Source organism: Lacerta agilis, chromosome Z (assembly GCF_009819535.1).
Source record: "Lacerta agilis isolate rLacAgi1 chromosome Z, rLacAgi1.pri, whole genome shotgun sequence".
NCBI lineage: Eukaryota > Metazoa > Chordata > Lepidosauria > Squamata > Lacertidae > Lacerta > Lacerta agilis.
The window spans coordinates 22,511,940-22,531,841 of NC_046331.1; positions in this window are offsets into that span (position 1 = coordinate 22,511,940).

Below are 19,902 nucleotides of genomic sequence, written 5' to 3' on the forward strand. Positions count from 1 at the left end.
TGTGTTATTTGAAAAGCAATAAAGATTACTATGCAATGATGTGGAGGAAGATGCCATGTAGAAGCATCTCCTTCTGACACCATGGGATGGGTGCGTGGCAGAGAGAAGAGAAGAGAAGAGAGAAATGCTGCTTTAGTCTGAGATCACATCAGCCGCAAGAGGTACATGAATGTAGCAAGTGCTACAGAATTACTCTTAAGTAAGGAAGTAATTTTTGCTTTGCATTGTGGAGACTGGAGACAGTGTTTAGTGGGATGGGGCTTCATTATGAACATTATGAAATAGTCACAGACTTTTTAAAGGAAAAATAAAGGGCTTGGTAGCAGCAATGCAGAAATTAATTTGTTTATTTAAAATCTGTAAGAATTTCAAAATTGGGAGATCTTTGGCACAACAACAACAACAAAAAACTCCCTTGGGGAGACAAATCTGGCCTGCAGGCTGCAAGACCCCAACATAAACAAAGACAGTAGGAGCTGGAAGTAAAATTCACACAAGTTCAAAGCTATATTCAGAATCCAAACCTGGAAGTTTGTGATTTACAGTGACCAAGTAAATAAGAGACTACCGGTATATCCCAGAAGCTAGATATGTCAAAGATCTCCAGATGGTGCTATTTAGGTAATTCTCCCTTGTGCTAAAGGATTGTTGGAATATCTACCTGATCCTATCAGAAATATGCAAAGGAAAAAGCGTCTCAAAGTGCCAAAATTCTGACACGCTTTTTCCATACAAAAGGTGGCAATTACATATCATCAGCCCTTGAAGTGTTTAAAGCTAAACCCCTAACAGTTATTATATGGGGCTCAGATATGGACAGGCCCTCACCTTGGATCTACAGAAGCTATTCAATCTAAGATCCTAAGGCAATTTTTTTCTATTCCATCCTTTGTTCCAAATGCTTCATAGCACTTGGAGGCTAATCTCCCCTCTATTGAATTAACAGATTTGGTGTAGGACATTTATTTATTGGCTTTGCCTAAATTTAAACCCCACTGGTGTACTACACTTCATATCGCAAGATTGTCATTCTTGGACTAAAATTGTCAACCAAAAGCTTTACTTTTCTGCTTTATCACCAGAACAGTTATTAATGCTGGGCTTCAGTAAAGCAAATAATTTAATATAATATTGAGCGACAGAATAATTTGGCCACAGTAAGGAATTTTTATCCATGGTATGATGATTTTCCACCTTGACATTTTGGCACCCTATTTTGCAAAAATTAACAATTCCAAAATACAGACACGCTTTCCCTTTTGCAAGATTGAATATACTGCCTTCAGCTGTACTTGAGGGTCGATTTCAAAAAGTTCTGCTGAAAAAAAATGGTTATGTCCAGGTGGAGATGGCAGTATTGAGTCAGTGGGTCATGTACTTGCACTCTATTTATAATGATTTGAGGAGTGAGGTTATTATCCCTCTGTTATTGTCCATGCCACGTTGCTCAACCATTGCTACTGTGTCCTTTCTTTTAGATGATCAAGATGACAGTAAAAACTGCAAGGTTTTTAGCGGGGGCAATTAGAATAAGATCTATTATTTGATTAAGCGTGTTCTCCTTCATGGAGAGCACGTGTTGCGGTGGGGGCTAACAAGTCACCCCTCGGCTGCTGGGCGGGTTAGTTTGGATGGCCACTACTGTGATTGGGCTCTGGCTGTCGTTGGGGAGATTCATATGTTGCAATTTGTTGATGGACAGCCCAGAGCCTATAAATGACCCCGCACTCAGCGTCGGAGCCCTCCTGGCTTCGTGCATCGGATCGCCCGCCCTCCCGCCCTGTTATTAGGCCTCTGCGTTGACCTTGCTATGCCTGTCATGGGGTCGTCTGCGTTGAGCAGGGGCCTGGTAGGAATTTTTGCCACTTGGCTGATTGGAATGTTGCCATTTGGTTTTTCGCCTACTGCGTAGCAATCAGTCACAACTTGTAAGGTTGGCGGTTAGGCATTGGTTATATATTGATTTAGGAGGGGCAGAGTTGGCTGTGGTTGCCCCTCCTATGCTGCGAAGGGGCAGGTTGGCTGTGGTTGCCCCTTCAAAGCTGCTGCTGCGAGGGGAATTCCGTTACAGGAATCCAGGGGCTCACCATGCTTGTCCGTTTCCCCCCGCTTGGGGGACAGGGCCCACGCAAGAGCCCCTGGGAGCATTTGGGGAGAACGGGCGCACATTCTCTCCCCAAAGTGTTTTCCCCTATACTGACTCAACAGGCGGGTGGATGTCAGTTCTGTTCCCAGAGGGACAGATAGTCTTAACCAATGCCTAAGCAACCACTCACTTAATTTGTATTCAATAAAGTTGTGGCCAAATTAATGCCAAAAACCTAAAACTTATATCTGGTGTGAAGTGTGATTTACTTGAGGGGTGGTTTGAGGACCTCGACACGCAATTGATGTAAACCTCCAAAATATATTTTGTATAGTTAAGTTTTTACCTCTTTCTTCAGTACATTTTATTTTATTTTATTTTATTGCTATGGCTAGTGGCTGATGAAAATAAAGATTCTTCTGATTCTGATTCTACCTGATCATTCCCCTACTCTCAGGCAAGCAGCCAAAGGCAGGTGGCCATTGTGCCCCAAAATTCAAGGCCCCCAAATGGCAGTGCCAAATTATTGCCTCTCCTTGAACTGTTGCAGTAAAAGGAGAAATTCGACACTCATCTTGTTGCCACAGTCCTGCACAACTGACATTTGTAAGGAACAAGAGCTGTTACCTTTTGAACATCAAGGTCTGGCTGAATGTCGATGCTGTCTGAAGCTTGAAGCAAGTATAAGGAAGTCAACACCAAATTTAACAGCACACCTTTCATCCTTGTAATGGGCTCGCCTTTGCAGATTTCTCTCTCTCTTTCTTTCTCTCTTTCTTTCTTTCTTTCATGATGGCTCTTTATAACCTTCAAAGTTTATCTAAGCATATCCACCTCTATGAAGCTAATTATTCACAGGGAAACAGGATAACCAGGTTATTTTCAGAAGAAATGGTTTCATCAGTAGCCATATTCAGAAAGCTCTAGCACACTATGCTCATCACAGCTTGTCCCGCTGGAAATCTGAAGAGTCAGTCTGTTACTGGAGCCCACTCCATGAGTGGGGGGAATATTGCCAACTTTTAGTGTGTGGGGGTAAAAATGCTCAGAACTCTGAAGTGGAGTGGGCTTACTTTTAAAGATGAGGTGGCCAAGGATTTTCAGCACACCCTCTTTTTAACAGAAGAAAGCACTGGTGCAAATGCAAGTGGGGCCTAGCTTGCCATCAGCAACATGGAACTATTATGATTTGTTGATTTATATATTTATTTTGTCATTTATATGCTTATTTATAATAGGGTTAGATGTAGGGGGTGAGTGGTGTCAGCCTAGGTGCACGACTGGCAGGCCCATGAGCCTTGCTGAGGCAGTCACCTCAGGCAGCAAGCTGGGGACAGTTGAGAAGGCTGGCAGGTCTGAGGAACCTCAATAGCTGCCTGCCCACTAAGACTCTTTTCCTCCTCTTCTGCCCCAGGGAGCAGACTGCTCACCACCACCTTTTCTTCTCCAACCTCATTTTTTCTCCCCTGCCTTCAGCACACCAGGGTTTCCCCAGGCCGCCTCCAGTCGCTTCATGTGGAGGAGGAGGATGTGGGTGCCATTTTCTATTTTGCCTCAGGCGGCAAAATGTCATCTTTTTGGCCCTGCTTAGGTGGGCATTTAGGTAGGTAGAATATGCAGGTTGGTGTTGTTTTTAAGGCATCTCACTAGAGACAATTTTCACAATGTTAAAAATATAAGTAGAATTTATTTTGCATCTATTTAATATTCTGGGATGAGGGCCTGGAGCCAGTGTGGTGTAGTGGTTAAGAGCGGTAGACTCGTAATCTGGGGAACCGGGTTCGCGTCTCCACTCCTCCACATGCAGCTGCTGGGTGACCTTGGGCTAGTCACACTTCTCTGAAGTCTCTCAGCCCCACTCACTTCACAGAGTGTTTGTTGTGGGGGAGGAAGGGAAAGGAGAATGTTAGCCACTTTGAGACTCCTTCGGGTAGTGAAAAGCGGGATATCAAATCCAAACTCTTCTTCTTCTTCTTCTTCCCATACATCCTTGGCCCTCATGTAGGTCACAAAGCCCAGTGCTCCAATCCTTTGCTGAATCCAAACTCCCCTTTGTGGTCAGCAGAGTGACTGTCTCCACCACCTACTGAGCTGGAGAAACCCAGATGACTACCCTTGTATTGTTTTATTTGGTTATTTCTCTGTGGAGAACAGGTTGGTGTTTGCGTCTGCATAAAAACACACAAAAAGAGCCCATTTACTGGATCAGAGCAAAGACCCATCTAGTCCAGTGGCCAACCAGGAAGCTCAGAATCACGAGTCCACTCTTGCTGATTGCCTTCTAGCAGGTGGTAGATTGCCCCTGAACCAGGGTATTCTATATAGCCACCATTGAGAACAGCCATAGGCAGGCATCTTCTCCCTACCTCAATGAATTTGTGGACTCTTGTTTTCCAAGCCTCCAAGTTAATTGGCCCCATCACAGTTTGTGCCTGTGAATTCCACAAAGCGATTAAATACTACATGAAGAACCTTTTCCATGGTCTGTAATTTCCCCATCAACGATAGTGGATGTCCCAAAGTTCTAGTATTAGATGAAAGAAACTCCCCCTCTAACCACTTTCTGTTCAAGCCCTTGATCTTCTTGGCTGCTGCCTTCTTGTTCCTTTTAACTGCAGAGATAATACATGAGGCTTTGTTTGCAATTAGAAAGTTTTAAATATTTTAGGCCACCCACATTTCTGTTCTGTTTCTTCCACAATGAGTCCGGGGGTGCCAACTTGAATAAAATATTTGGGATGGAGCAAGTCCCATCCTGCACATTTGATCACATGCATGCAAATGGTATCATTTGAATGGCAATACCTATCCATTTGGGGTGGGGGTCTGGACTCCTTAAATATTTTATGGAGGGGACCACGGCCCCTAAGAGTTGACTCCTATGAATGAGTCTCTGTCTTCTTTAACACACACCCCACACACAAACAATAACATTTCTGGTATTTTTGGTTAAAGGCCTCCTTTCCTCCTGATCTGTTCCAGATCCAGGCAACTCCAGGGCTTCATAAGGAGGAAGACTAATAAAGTTAACCCCTATGGCTTAGAGGATGCTAAGACAACTGAGGTCCCATCTCAGTTCCAGCCCCTCTCAGGTGGACACCATTGCCATTATAAGAGAACAAGGGAGGTGCTCAGGGTGAGTTCAGGCACCTCATTTTCTAGAAAAAAATAGCACTGCTCCTTGTTGCAGCAATCCCATTACTAAGGCAAGTCAGGCAGGGAAGAGTGTCACTTAGATGTTCAGTTATGAGGTACAAGTAGGAATAACATTTAAAAGATACTAAACGGTATACTTTCAAACAGGGAAAAACAGCAACAGCAATGTTTCCCAAAGTATAGTGAGGGGAAAGAGAAGAAACCTCTGTCTAATGTGTGTGTGTGTGTGTGTGTGTGTGTGAGTGAGAGAGAGAGAGAGAGAGAGAGAGAGAGAGAGAGAGAGAGAGAGCCACCTTTGCACAATAAAGTGAGGAGAACTGGCAGTCAGCAAATGTAGAGAAATGCTATACATCGGACAGGCTGAGGTAGAAAAGGCAGCTTACAAACTATCCATAAAATAAGGGGGGGCAATCAACAAGCAAAGAAGGGAAGGTTGCACAGCCACGTATGCACAGAGAAACATGGTTTAAAAAAAAGACTAGGGAGGACTTGTGAATAAAACTGGATTTATTACAGAACAAAGTGGAGTCATTGAGCAGAAATAAGGAATTGTTGTATGACAAGAGTTTACCATCTAAGTGTTGTTTTAGTAGACAATTTACCTTATATCCAGGTTGCCAGATCTCCAGGGCTGACCTGGGGTGTCCAGGCATTAATGCACCATAGAGGCTTGTTTAGGTCATGTGTGTCAATAGCTGCTTCTCTGAATGCTGCAGCTGCTTCAACAGTCAGTTATAGACCAGGAGACTCAGGTCCTGTCCACACTTCCATTCGTCCTGCACTTTCTTAGCACTTGTATTGCATCAGTAGCACTGGACCAAAGGTTTTTCATTTATATCTCAATACAGAAACCCACATACACACTAAATGCTTTTTTACCGCTGTATCAGAATGAACAAACAAAAGTACCTTAAAACTTGAAGAGAAATTTGTTCCCCTTCCTATCTGATCCTTTTGGGGGCTCTGGAACAGAGAAACACACACTTTCTCTTGTGGCACATTGTATGGCATTCCTCTTTAATCTCTTTCACCTCCACACCTTCGGTCTCCATCCATGCCTAGAGTAAAATTTGTGAGTTGTCTCCAGAGCCCATGGTTGTGTGCTTCTGGTTCTCTGCCCCAGACACTATTTTCTTTAAAATGTGTCCCTCTTTTGCACTGGCATGGGCATTGTGATGAACTGCATACATATGAGAGAAAGCAGTTTCTCTTTCCAGTGCCAATGTGTGTCAATGTGTGACCACAATGCAAAAGCTGAGAATGACTGGCTATTGTACAGCACCCAAAATCGTCCCTGCTTTCTTGGGTGCAGGGGTGATGTCTTTTGCCACAAACTTTCTATATTATGGGCTGTGTGGATGGTCTTCCTTTAATGGCAATTAAATTATGGTCTATTTTTAACTTGTGCTTGTTGGACTCCCACTTGAGGGTTCCAGAGAAGCAATAACAGTATGCCTTGGAATGCCAGTTGCAGGAACATGGGTGTGAAAGGACTATTGCAATCATGTCTTGCTTGCAGGCCTCCAATTGGGACATCTGGCTGGTCACTGTAGGAAACAGAATACTGGTCCAGATAGACCTCTAATCTGATGCAGCTGGGCACATCTTATGTGGTTGTGAATTCAAATGCGCGCGCACACACACACACACACACACACACAGCATAATGGGGCAAATGAAATGGATTTGAAAATTTTGCAGAAGTGGCACCTCAATCTATTCCATCTGGCCACCGTTAGTGTTGCCCACCCACTCCACCTTATTAGTGTGGGTGCACGATATTGGGTTCCCATCAGCACATGTGGTACCTATGATACAATAGCCACATTCTGGAAGTATTCAGAGAAATCAGGGAGATAACTGGACGTAGTCAAAAGCTCAGCATTTTTTTTGTTTAATATTTGCCTAGGGAATAATATGTAAGCATCTTTTTGGCCAGCTTTCATTTATCAGCAGCCAGGCTATTAATACTGGGCATACTTAGAGGGTGGGACACTGACCCCATGCAATGAAGAAGCCTGGCAACGAATACTCACTTCTCTGATTGTGGGCGCCCTTTACGGGACCCGCACAGCCGTTGGGGGTTCCTGCCAAACCCCGGTTTGAATAATCCAATCGGCAGCATTGGTGGAGGCGGGGCCAGCTGAGCAGACCGTGAGTGAGTAGGCTTCACTTCAGTCCGCTCAAGGCATATATAAGGGGGCGGAGCCAACAGCAAAGCATGCAGTCGGCTCCTGAGCTTCAGGAAGAAGGAAGACTTGGGAGAGGCGTGTGACATGGGACAAAAGTGGTGAGTATGCAATGGAGCTTCACACACCCAACCCTCCTTTTGTCTAATGCTTGATTGCAGGTTCACTTCAGCGGGCGTTGCTACAGTCTTATGATGGTGGTTGTTAAAGAACCGGGAAGGGATTTTTCCCTGCTCCGCAGGTTTTGCCTTCCCCATAGCAATTGTCACAACTTTGGCAGTTTTAGGCCTTGGGCGGAATCCTTTAGTCTATTTTCCATAAATGGGTGAGAGGGTGTGAAGTGGTGACTCACACCCACACCCACACCCACACTCGTGGTGGCGATTCCAGGGTTCCCTATATAAGGGGTTTGTGTGAAGGGAGTCACTGGCCATACACTGAAAGGTTGTCAGTGAACTCCCCTGGGTTGCATGGAAGAGGGGGCTGGCTGGCTGCATAAACAAATGTCTTGCAGTGCTCCCTCTCCGGATCCAATTAACCCTGATGTGCCTCAGTCCCCCCAGCTGTGGGGCTGGGAGGATACACGCCCAATGCCTAAGCCAAGGTCTTCCTACATCTGAAAGTGTTAATAAAGTTGTGGCCAGTTTTAAATCCCATAACACGTCATGAGTTATTAATTCCTTCTGGTGGTCTCTTGGATCTCCCCCTGGGCACGCAATTATCACTAATAGAAAAATTAACCACAAAACCACAAACTTTTGGGTAGGTATGATTGCATGTGGTAACTGGAACTGCCACACAATTGCAAATACAGCAGTTTAAGGAATGTACGCTCCAAAGTAATCTTACCTCACATCTTTGCAAAAGGTGGGAGGGTCCTTTTTTTGTTCTATAGCGGTACCTCAGGTTACATACGCTTCAGGTTACATATTCCGCTAAGAACTTTGCTTCAGGATAAGAACAGAAATTGTGCTCTGGCGGCGCAGTGGCAGTGGGAGGTCCCATTAGCTAAAGTGGTGCTTCAGGTTAAGAACAGTTTCAGGTTAAGAACGGAACTCCGGAACGAATTAAGTTCTAAACCCAAGGTACCACTGTACTACAGTTTCTTGTAACTTGAGAAAATAATTTAAAAATATTTTCTAAAAAGTGTGTCAAATGGCTCTTGTTGGTCTTGCTGAACAGTTTCTATATGAGCGAGAACCCAAATGCAAAGACCGCTGACTAGTTGGCTGCCTTGGGAATGGTAACTGTGAGTTACACACAAGGTCGCTATGCAGCTAACCAAGACTCCAGAGGCTGGTGCTCTGAGTCAAAAGGGAACCCAGAGCAAGAGAGCACGGCTGTCCAGGTAAGCAACTCAGAGGTGTTCTCTTGAGCGCAGAGGGACTGGCCTTTATCCCGAGGGCTTTGCTTTCTAGAATTTCAAGCCATAACACTTGTGGAGCCCTTTTCACAAGGACAGAGAAGCGTTGGGTAAGAAGCATCAGCTCTCAAAGGAGGGAGAAGAGAAGCAGAGGTTGTGCTTTGCAAAGAAGAATTGGCTTGCAACTCTTGCAGAGGCTCATCTTTTCTCGCTTTACACATGTGCATTCACATCTGTGATATTGCACAGGTGCTGCTGATAGGAACAGCAGTCAAAGTAGATGGGGCACGAGGGAACAATTCCTCTTTCTTACCATTGGGTGACAAAGTCCAAAAAAAATAAATCAAAGAGGGCTACAACTTTAAAACAGAGTTTTAATGTGCAAAGTAGGGCAAAAACCTCAGTTCGCATAAAAGTGCCATACAAACCTAAGCCTGGTGGGGCAGTGTAACAGGACCACCATTTTGTTTCTGCAGTGGTAGTCCTGCCTGGCTTGGGCAAAGTCCCACATGCCCAGAAAAATAAAAAAAAAATAAAAGAGAAGGAGATTTGGCAGGAGATTATCTTAATGCCCAATTCCCTTTAATTGTGCAACCTGAATTTGTGAGTATTTGACTGAATCCCATAGGTAATATAATAATAACCTGGAAGTATCCCTCATTCCTTCTCTGAACACCCACCTCTGACAAATAGAAAGGGTCCCTCCAGAATGATGCAATTCCACAACGTGTCATTGACACACAGTGCGTTAGTGGTGAATTTGCATTAGACTGCCCGTGCATCCTTGTGCTTTACTAATTGTTCTGTGATGTTTCCCCAGTGTTGCCACATTATTGCCATATGGAGGGACACAACGGAAGTGGGAACCCCCCTAAAGAGTTTCAGAAAACTTGTGAGATGAAAATTTACAGGATTTTAACAGGAAGTTGCGGGACATGCTCAAGCTGGGAAAAAAAAGGGTGTACATGTGCCCCAAAACATTTGCAGAAGCAAAAGCTACTGATAGCAGGATTGAAAATAGTTGTGAATATTAAATAAGAAGGACGTCCAGAGAGTCCATAAGAAAGATAAATGGTAAATTACCATAGTCCTTTCCCAGAATATGCAGCTCTCGTAGAAAATTAAAAAGGAAAGACTCTTTAGCCCCTTTTCCGATGAAGATGTAAGCAAAGTGGTGTGGACCACTTGGTCTACCCAACTGTCCCTACACCTCTTTTCAGTATGTCAGCCAAGGAATGCAAAAGCACTGGGGTCATCCACCTTTGTCACCAGACTGCCATCTTGTGGGTTAGATGTGCAACCCTTAAGGTAGTCTGCCAATTCTTGGCAGTACAAAGAAAAATGACATTAAAACACCAAGTTGGGGGGAGAGTGGTTTTCCGTCAAAGCAGTTGCTCCAATTGTACCACTGATAATCCAGTCTGGAACAGCCAAGTCTCTCAGGCCATAGCCCAGGGGCAGGGAATTGGAGGAATGCTGTCGACATATTATATCTTGATTTATTAAAATAAATTTTATTAAGATTTATACAGTGGAACCTCGGGTTAAGTACTTAATTCGTTCCAGAGGTCCGTTCCTAACCTGAAGCATACTTAACCTGAAGCACCACTTTAGCTAATGGGACCTCCTGCTGCCACTGCGCCGCCAGAGCACAATTTCTGTTCTTAAACGGAATTCTTAACCTGAAGCGTACTTAACCCGAGGTACCACTGTATTGAAAAATGAAAAATTTAATATATTTTCCCTGTTTTTAAACTAACTAACATTTTTATCTAGATACAATAAAAACATGTGAAGTGGGAGGGTGTGTGTGTGGAGAAATTGAGGAGAAAGAAAGAAAGAAAGAAAGAAAGAAAGAAAGAAGTTAAAAGAGATAGAAAAAATAAGATTCAGAAAGTAAAGAATTTCCAATTCTTCATCTGTCTGTTATATAAAAACAATATTCACTTCTTCCAATCCAATATAACAACCAACAAACATAGTATATCTTTTAATAAAAAACTAATTGATATTTTATTGAAATTTTTTCAATTATAAAGTAATACAGTGGAACCTCAGCTCCTGAACGCCTTGGGAGCCGAACGTTCTGGCTCCCGAACAAACGAAAACCGGAAGTAATTGTTCCAGTTTTTGAATGTTCTTTGGAAGCCGAATGCCCGGCACGCCTTCTGCAGCTTCTGATTGGCTGCAGGAAGCCAATCTCGCTGTGCTTAGAGTAAACTTACTCCAATACATCTGTTTCCATTTTAAAACACTTTACAGTACTTTGGCCTTGAAGGACATTAGAAGCTATGCAGAAAGTTTTCAGAAGAGAATGGAAAAACGCCTCAAGCAAAAGAACCCCAAAACTTATGCTATCCATTTTCCAACTAGTCTGCTGCAAAGGAGCGAGTGGTGCTGTGCTCTAAACCACTGAGCCTCTTGGGCCTGTGGATCAGAAGGTCAGCAGTTAGAATCCATGTGATGGGGTGAGCTCCCTTTGCTTGGTCCCAGCTCCTGCACACCTAGCAGTTTGAAAGCATACCAGTGCAAGTAGATAAAGAGGTACTACTGTCGCGGAAAACTGAATGGTGTGCTCTGGCACTTGTCATGGTTCTAAATGCGCCAGTAGCACTATAGTCCTGCTGGCCACATGACCCGAAAAGCTGTTTGTGGACAAATGCCAGCTCCCTTGGGCTAAAGCAAGATGAGCGCCGCAACCCCATAGTCGTCTTTGACTGAACTTAACCATCTAGGCTTTTTTTACCTTTACCTTTTTACCTACTGCAAGGTAAAACCATAATACAGAAAGACTACCCATTGTGTAGACATTTTTTCATGTATGCAACTACAGCAGTAAGAATGTTACTTGCCAAAAAATGGAAAGAAAAAGAAGTCCCAGCAAAGGAAGAATGGATACAAAAAATTATGGAATATGCAGAAATGGTGAAACTTTTAATAAATGAATGGAAATGGTTTATACAATAATAACACATAAACGTTAAACAAAAAAGATCACTGGCAGAATGACTGCATTAACCAGAAGTTTTATAACAGTATATATTTAAAGTATATGAAGTATATACTTAATCAGCAAATTCAGCTAATTTGGATATGCAGAAATACTTTAGAACCTCATTGAATATTTCTGGCGTTTGTTCCAATCTGCAGGAGGAGGAGAAACACAAAAAGTGTTACATTTCTAATATGGACCATGATCAAACATCCAGGGAAGCATCCTGGCTCTTTTACTGCAACGGATATCATACATGTAGCAGCATTCTGCAGCTGCATAAGCATTGCTGGGGTCTACCATGGGCTAAGGCAAAAGTGCTCAATAGACTCTTGCATACTTGCCAAACCCCAAAACTTTGCTGCCCAATCCCAGCTAGTCTGCTGCAAGGTGAAACCATAATACTGAAAGAAAGAAAGGAGAACAGAAGGAGAACATAACGGTTATCTCACGTATTGAAACTTACTGTTTAGAATCCTTAAAGCCTCCTTGGATGTTTCTGGCCTTGGTTCCAAACCCTCTGAATCAAACCTGACCCTCCGGTATCTTGTAAGCCTTTGTATTTTGGGGGGTTGTGGTGGTTTTAGTTGCAGTTCTGCAAAATGCCTCTCATTTGCCTGGATGACCACTATTGGTATCGGACCTGTGCTAAAATTAATACATAGTTTTTGTTGGGGAATATCTATGATTCTAGAAGTCGATAGAGCTTGAGATCTAGTAAGAGAAAAAGAAAACGTTGTTTGCATTATCCTTATTGATTTGCATTTTTGGGGGCTAGAGACTAGAAGATGAGCAACTACTCTTTCTCTTTGATAACCTAGTAAAAGAAGCATCTTGTCAGGAATGCAAAATGGATCGAGCTCATTGCATGCCATATCTGGAATACAACAAACTGCCACTTACCCTTCCATGCAAGAGAGAAAGTCAGCCTGTCTGAACAAACCAAATAAAATAATTTCTTTATAGACACAGGGCAAAACTTGAGCCATAAGTACTGATTGAGTGTTGCAATGGACAACTGTGTAGTGAAGAACTGATTTTTAAGTGAGTCTTTCTGGGGTGCATGTTTTTATAATTGCTATGCCCTCGTAGGCCGAGGCACAAAATGGGGGAAATTATCAATGTCAATTGAACAACAGGCATGCTTTAAATTTGCAAGGAGGGATTAAAAATATTTTATTGAATTGCAAACTTTAAAAAGAAAAAAAGTTGCATGGTCCCTCCATAACTTTCTGTTTGCACAAGGTGGAAGTGCACTGTTGGGAACACAAGGAAAGGTGCAGGCTTTTGGAGTGTGCATCTCGGTTGGGCTCACAATAAAAGTGACTGCACAGAAGCAGCGTCAATATTGTCCACCACTTTTGCAAAGACTTTATGTGAAAAAAAACTTACCCAGTAGCTTCTTCAGAAGCCACACTCAGACCTGCAGCAGGAAGAGAGACACAAAAACGTGTTACATCTCCAATATGGACCATGATCAAACATCCAGGGAAGCATCCTGGCTCTTTTACTGCAACAGATATCATACATGTAGCCGCATTCTGCAGCTGCATAAGCATTGCTGGGGTCTAGCATGGGCTAAGGCAAAAGTGCTCAATAGACTCTTGCGTACTTGCCAAACCCCAAAACTTTGCTGCCCAATCCCAGCTAGTCTGCTGCAAGGTGAAACCATAATACTGAAAGAAAGAAAGGAGAACAGAAGGAGAAGATAACGGTTATCTCACATAATTGAAACTTACTGGTTAGATGCATTGAAGCCTCCTTGGGTGTTTCTGGTCTTGGTTCCAAACCCTCTGAATCAAACCTGACCCTCCGGTATCTTGTAAGCCTTTGTATTTTTGGGGGGGATTGTGGTGTTTTTAGTTGCAGTTCTGCAAGACGCCTCTCATTTGCCTGGATGACCACTATTGGTATTGGACCTCTGCATAAATTAATACATAGTTTTCGTTGGGGAATCTCTATGATTCTAGAAGTCGATAGAGCTTGAGATCTAGTAAGAGAAAAAGAAAACGTTGTTTGCATTATCCTTATTGATTTGCATTTTTTGGGGCTAGAGACTAGAAGATGAGCAACTACTCTTTCTCTTTGATAACCTATTAAAAGGAGCATCTTGTCAGGAATGCAAAATGGATCGAGCTCAATGCATGCCATATCTGGAATACAGCAAACTGCCACTTACCTTTCCATGCAAGAGAGAAAGTCAGCCTGTCTGAACAAACCAAATAAAATAATTTCTTTATAGACACAGGGCAAAACTTGAGCCATAAGTATTGATTGAGTGTTGCAATGGACAACTGTATAGTGAAGAACTGATTTTTAAGGGAGTCTTTCTGGGGTGCTAGGGACCCAGGTGGCGCTGTGGGTTAAACCACAGAGTCTAGGGCTTGCTGATCAGAAGGTCGGCGGTTCGAATCCCTGTGATGGGGTGAGCTCCCGTTGCTCGGTCCCAGCTCCTGCCCACCTAGCAGTTCGAAAGCACATCAAAGTGCAAGTAGAGAAATAGGGACCGCTCCGGCGGGAAGGTAAACGGCGTTTCCGTGCGCTGCTCTGGTTCGCCAGAAGCGGCTTTGTCATACTGGCCACATGACCTGGAAGCTGTCTGCGGACAAACACCGGCTCCCTTGGCCTATAGAGCGAGATGAGCGCCACAACCCCAGAGTCGGACACGACTGGACCTGATGGTCAAGGGCCCCTTTACCTTTTACCTTCTGGGGTGCATGTTTTTAGAATTGCTATGCCCTTGTATGCTGAGGCACAACATGGGGGAACTTATCAATGTCAATTGAACAACAGGCACGCTTTAAATTTGCAAGGAGGGATTAAAAATATTTTATTGAATTGCAAACTTTAAAAAGAAAAAAAGTTTCATGGTTCCTCCATAACTTTCTGTTTGCACAAGGTGGCAGTGCACTGTTGGGAACACGAGGAAAGGTGCAGGCTTTTGGAAGTGTGCATCTAGGTTGGGCTCACAATAAAAGTGACTGCACAGAAGCAGCGTCAATATTGTCCACCACTTTTGCAAAGACTTTATGTGAAAAAAAACTTACCCAGTAGCTTCTTCAGAAGCCACACTCAGACCTGCAGCAGGAAGAGAGACAGAAAAAAGTGTTACATCTCCAATATGGACCATGATCAAACATCCAGGGAAGCATCCTGGCTCTTTTACTGCAACGGATATCATACATGTAGCAGCATTCTGCAGCTGCATAAGCATTGCTGGGGTCTACCATGGGCTAAGGCAAAAGTGCTCAATAGACTCTTGCATACTTGCCAAACCCCAAAACTTTGCTGCCCAATCCCAGCTAGTCTGCTGCAAGGTGAAACCATAATACTGAAAGAAAGAAAGGAACACAGAAGGAGAAGATAACGGTTATCTCACATAATTGAAACTTACTGGTTAGATGCATTGAAGCCTCCTTGGGTGTTTCTGGTCTTGGTTCCAACCCCTTTGAATCAAACCTGACCCTCCGGTATCTTGTAAGCCTTTGTATTTTGGGGGGGGATTGTGGTGTTTTTAGTTGCAGTTCTGCAAGACGCCTCTCATTTGCCTGGATGACCACTATTGGTATCGGACCTCTGCATAAATTAATACGTAGTTTTCGTCGGGGAATATCTACGATTCTAGAAGTCGAGCGAGCTTGAGATCTAGTAAGACAAGAAGAAAATGTTGTTTGCATTATCCTTATTGATTTGCAATTTTTTGGGCTAGAGACTAGAAGATGAGCAACTACTCTTTCTCTTTGATAACCTATTAAAAGGAGCATCTTGTCAGGAATGCAAAATGGATCGAGCTCATTGCATGCCATATCTGGAATACATATGACTAAAGTCCAACAAACTGCCACTTACCATTCCATGCAAGAGAAAAAGTCAGCCTGTCTGAACAAACCAAATAAAATAATTTCTTTATAGACACAGAGCAAAAATTGAGTCCGAAGAATTTAATCAAGTCAATATTGCAATGAATGACTGCGTAGCTGAATTGAAAACCCCTAGACCAATTAAGTGATAAATATTAGGACTACAATCTATTGCTTATAGATCAAGCAAACCTGCGCCTGATTAAGTTACTGGGGGGCAATATTTATTTTGAAGATTTATACTCTCCATTTGGTTTGAGAGTAGCTCTGTGTATGTTGTGACAGACTACTACAGTGGTACCTCTGGATTCAAACGGGATCTGTTCCGGAGCCCTGTTTGCATCCAGAGCAGAACGCAACCCACACCACTGCTTCTGCGCACACGCAGGTCGCAATTTGTTGCTTATGCGCATGCGCGTGATGTGATCATGTGCATCTGCTCATGCGTGAACCGCAGAACCTGGAAGTAACCCATTCCGGTACTTCCGGGTTTGGCACATTCGTAACCTGCGCCATTCGCAACCCGCAGTGAACGCAACACGAGGTATGATTGTATAAGAGATCATGCAGCACACCGACAATCCAGCACTTATTGGGCTGATGGACAGGGTTGGAGAGTAGGCTTTCCTTCATATTTACCCAGATTTACCCAGGACACGTGGCAGTTTGAATAGTTCCTTATTGGTGGGTCAGGGAAAGGGGTTAGTTAAGCTTCCTGCACTTGCTCCCTTCTTAGTTGAAAGATGAGGTTAGGAAGGTCATACCCTTGCTGTGCTGTGCTGTGCTGTGCTGTGCTGTGCTGTGCTGTGCTGTGCTGTGCTGTGCTGTGCTGTGCTGTGCTGTGCTGTGCTGTGTGAGGCAGTGCATGCCAATCTCATAGGGGGCTGTTGTTTTTATTCTATTGAAAACATTTCTTTCCCAATTCCAGAATAGGTTACAAATTAAAAGAAATCAATCATGCTCATCATCATTTATTTAATTTCTATGCTTCCCTTCATCTGTTGATCCCGGGGGGGGGGGGGTTTACAATATAGAAACACTAATTACTACTACTACTACTACTACTAACAACTAAAATACATACTATAGTTACAAACAAACATAATCCCCGTCCCGTCCCCCCGCCGCCCCACCATTGTGTAATTAGCCGAAAGCTTGGGAGAAGAGCAATATTTTTGCCTGGCACCTAAAAAGTAGGTAATGCATTCCAAAGCTCCAGATGACCCCCATTCAGCGGTTTCATGTAGATATTAAGCAGCTTTGGGATAAAACTGAACCCTGAGGAAGCCCACATTGAAGGCCCTACGGGGCAGAACAGCACTCCCCAGAAATCATCATGCAATCAAGACATGTCACACAAGTATAAATGAAAGCAAGGCATTGCCACCATGCAATGCTCACATAAAAGCAATCCTCACTGTTGCTCATCAAAATATAGACATTTTTGTGCTTTGGAGATTTAAGCTGGATGAAAACAGGAAAAGTTTACTTATGAATTAAAAGATACATGTATCTCAGTAGACATTTCCCCTCCTATGAAAAGCTGAGGGGCAAGCTACTCCAGGATGGGGCTGCCACCCAGTGCTTTTTTACACATTTGTATTAAGAATGGTTTTATCATCAGCGACAACAACACACGTCCAATAATGAGGGACATATTTTCAATCCAGTCAATGTTGCAACCTTAATCTAGAACCATCTAGGAATGTTAAACATTATTCTTCAGATTCCTCCCCTAGCAGAGACCCCAAACAAATACATCTCATCTATCTCTCTTTAGCAAATGGTTCATTCTTTCTTACCGGGTTTGTTTGTTTTTTAATTACTTTTAATAAAGCACCAGCTCAGCTTTGATGCTGGAGCTGCTGTTTGGACATAAAAGAGATAATAACAAAAGTTTTTAATTCTGCTTTGTCAAGTGTCTTTATCCAGGAAAATTACTGAGCACTAATTGTTTTTTTCTTATTTCAATCCACACAATAAATGCTGTGGGATTTCTGACCCAGGAACAGCATCACCCTGATGCAATAAAATTGTGCTAGCTGTCCTGAAGGATGAAGGATAAGAAGGTTGGTGGCTTGAGGCATTCATAGGGATGGGTGAAGAAGTGAAAGCAAACCTCTCCTTCCTCCTTTCTAGTTAGCGGCTGGTATGCTGCCTTGATAAATTTAAAGCATTTTCTCTTGCTCTTTAGGTACCGGAACAGCAATTTATAAGTTTTGTTGATAAGCAGATTCCCAACCTAAAAAGACAAACGATGTTGGATACCCGCAGGGTTGGCCGAGAGATCCCTCAGTTTGAGCGTGTTAGAGGAAAAGGCAGGGTATAAACATGAGAAATAAATAAAACTAATTAAGAGAGTTGAGTAACAGAAGCTAAAAAGAAGTCAAGTACCCCCCACAAGTTTTACCTATACATTTCTTCCTCTTTCAAAGCAGAAGCCGTCCACACTCGTCTGCCAAGACACCTTGCAGCTCCTAATGGTGCCAAATTGGTCTGTGGGTGAAAATGGTGGTGAGTAAACATGCTTATCTTCTATTTTCAAGGTCCTTCCCAGTTTTCATTTGTTTTGATTTTGAATAGTTTTAAAGCCAGCTGAGTTAGCAGATGTGTTCTCACCAAGGCAGACTAGAGGAGGGGACTATTGCTTCCCTCGAACAGCACACTATACTCGTTGATGCAGCCTAGAAAAGCATTAGCTTTTTTCACTGTTGCAGTGCACTGGGGTTTTTTTTAATCATTTACCGAAAAGTTGCAATACAGTTACAATACATTTTCAATCAATATATAGTGGTACCTCAGGTTAAGAACTTAATTTGTTCTGGAGGTCTGTTCTTAACCTGAAACTGTTCTTAACCTGAGGTACCACTTCAGCTAATAGGGCCTCCCGCTGCTGCTGCCACCGCCGCACAATTTCTGTTCTCATCCTGAAGCAAAGTTCTTAACCCAAGGTACTATTTCTGGGTTAGCGGAGTCTGTAACCTGAAGCATCCATAACCCAAGGTACCACTGTACAGTTGTATCTTGGTTGCTGAACATCTTAGTTGCCGAACGTTTCAGCTCCCAAACACCGAAAACCCGGAAGTGAGTGTTCCGGTCTTCGAATGTATTTTGGAAGCCGAACGTCCGATGCAGGTTCTGTGGCTTCCGATTGAGTGCAGGAAGCTCCTGCAGCCAATCGGAAGCTGCACCTTGGTTGCTGAACGGTTCCGGGAGTTGAACGGAATCCTGGAATGGATTAAGTTTGACAACCAAGGTACAACTGTATCCCCCTCCACAGACACCTCTGTGATGATGGTGGCATTAAAATATCCTGTTCTTCATTTTAGTAAAGCAAACAGTCTAATTTGTCAGCTCCTAAATGATATTGAGCATCAGAACAACTTGGTCATAATAAGGAAATTTTGCCCATCGTATGACTATTTTCCACCTTCCCATTTCGACTCTCTAGCACCCTACCTGCATAACCTAGCAATTCTAAAATATAGGTGCACTTTTACCCTTGCAGGATTGAATGTATTGCCTTCAGCTGTACTTGAGGGATGATTCCAACAGATTGCACATGAAAAACGCTTATGTCCCTAAGGAGATGGTAGTACCGTATCGGTGGCACATGCCCTTCTGGCTTGCACTCTTTATAAAGACTTGAGGAATGAGATTATCACCCCTCTTTTACTGTCCATTCCAGGTCGCCCAACCACTGCCACAGTGTCCTTTCTCTTGGCAGATCAAGATGAGCAGGTGACAGCAAAGGTTGCAAGGTTTTAAGCTGGAGCAAGCAGAATAAGGTCCACCATTTGACCATTCATTCAGGACCCTAAAGTGTGTTTTATATAATCAACTTTTTATTTCTGTTCTTTGTATATCACGTTGTTGTTTTGTTGCTAGGGTTGATGGCTGACGCAAATAAAGATTCATTCATTCAATATCCTGTTTTTCAATAAAAGAGAAAAAAGGAGACCAGATCGTGTCAAAGGTATGTTTTTTGGAGATGCCTTTGAATAGTTGCCGATGGTGTGTGAGGCATTCTGATAGAGCAATGCTCCAGATGTTATTAACCCATGTTATTGGGGTATTAGAAGTTTCCTTCCACCATTGGGCAATAACTAGTCTAGCTGCTGTGAACAGGATGGAAATTAATTATTTAGATTTAAGGGTAGAATTTGGGGTCAAATCTATTTATAAGCTTGTGGTCATGTTAAACTTGTGTTCTCTGCTAGATCCTTTTCACATGTGCTGCTGGCAAGCCAGGTGTT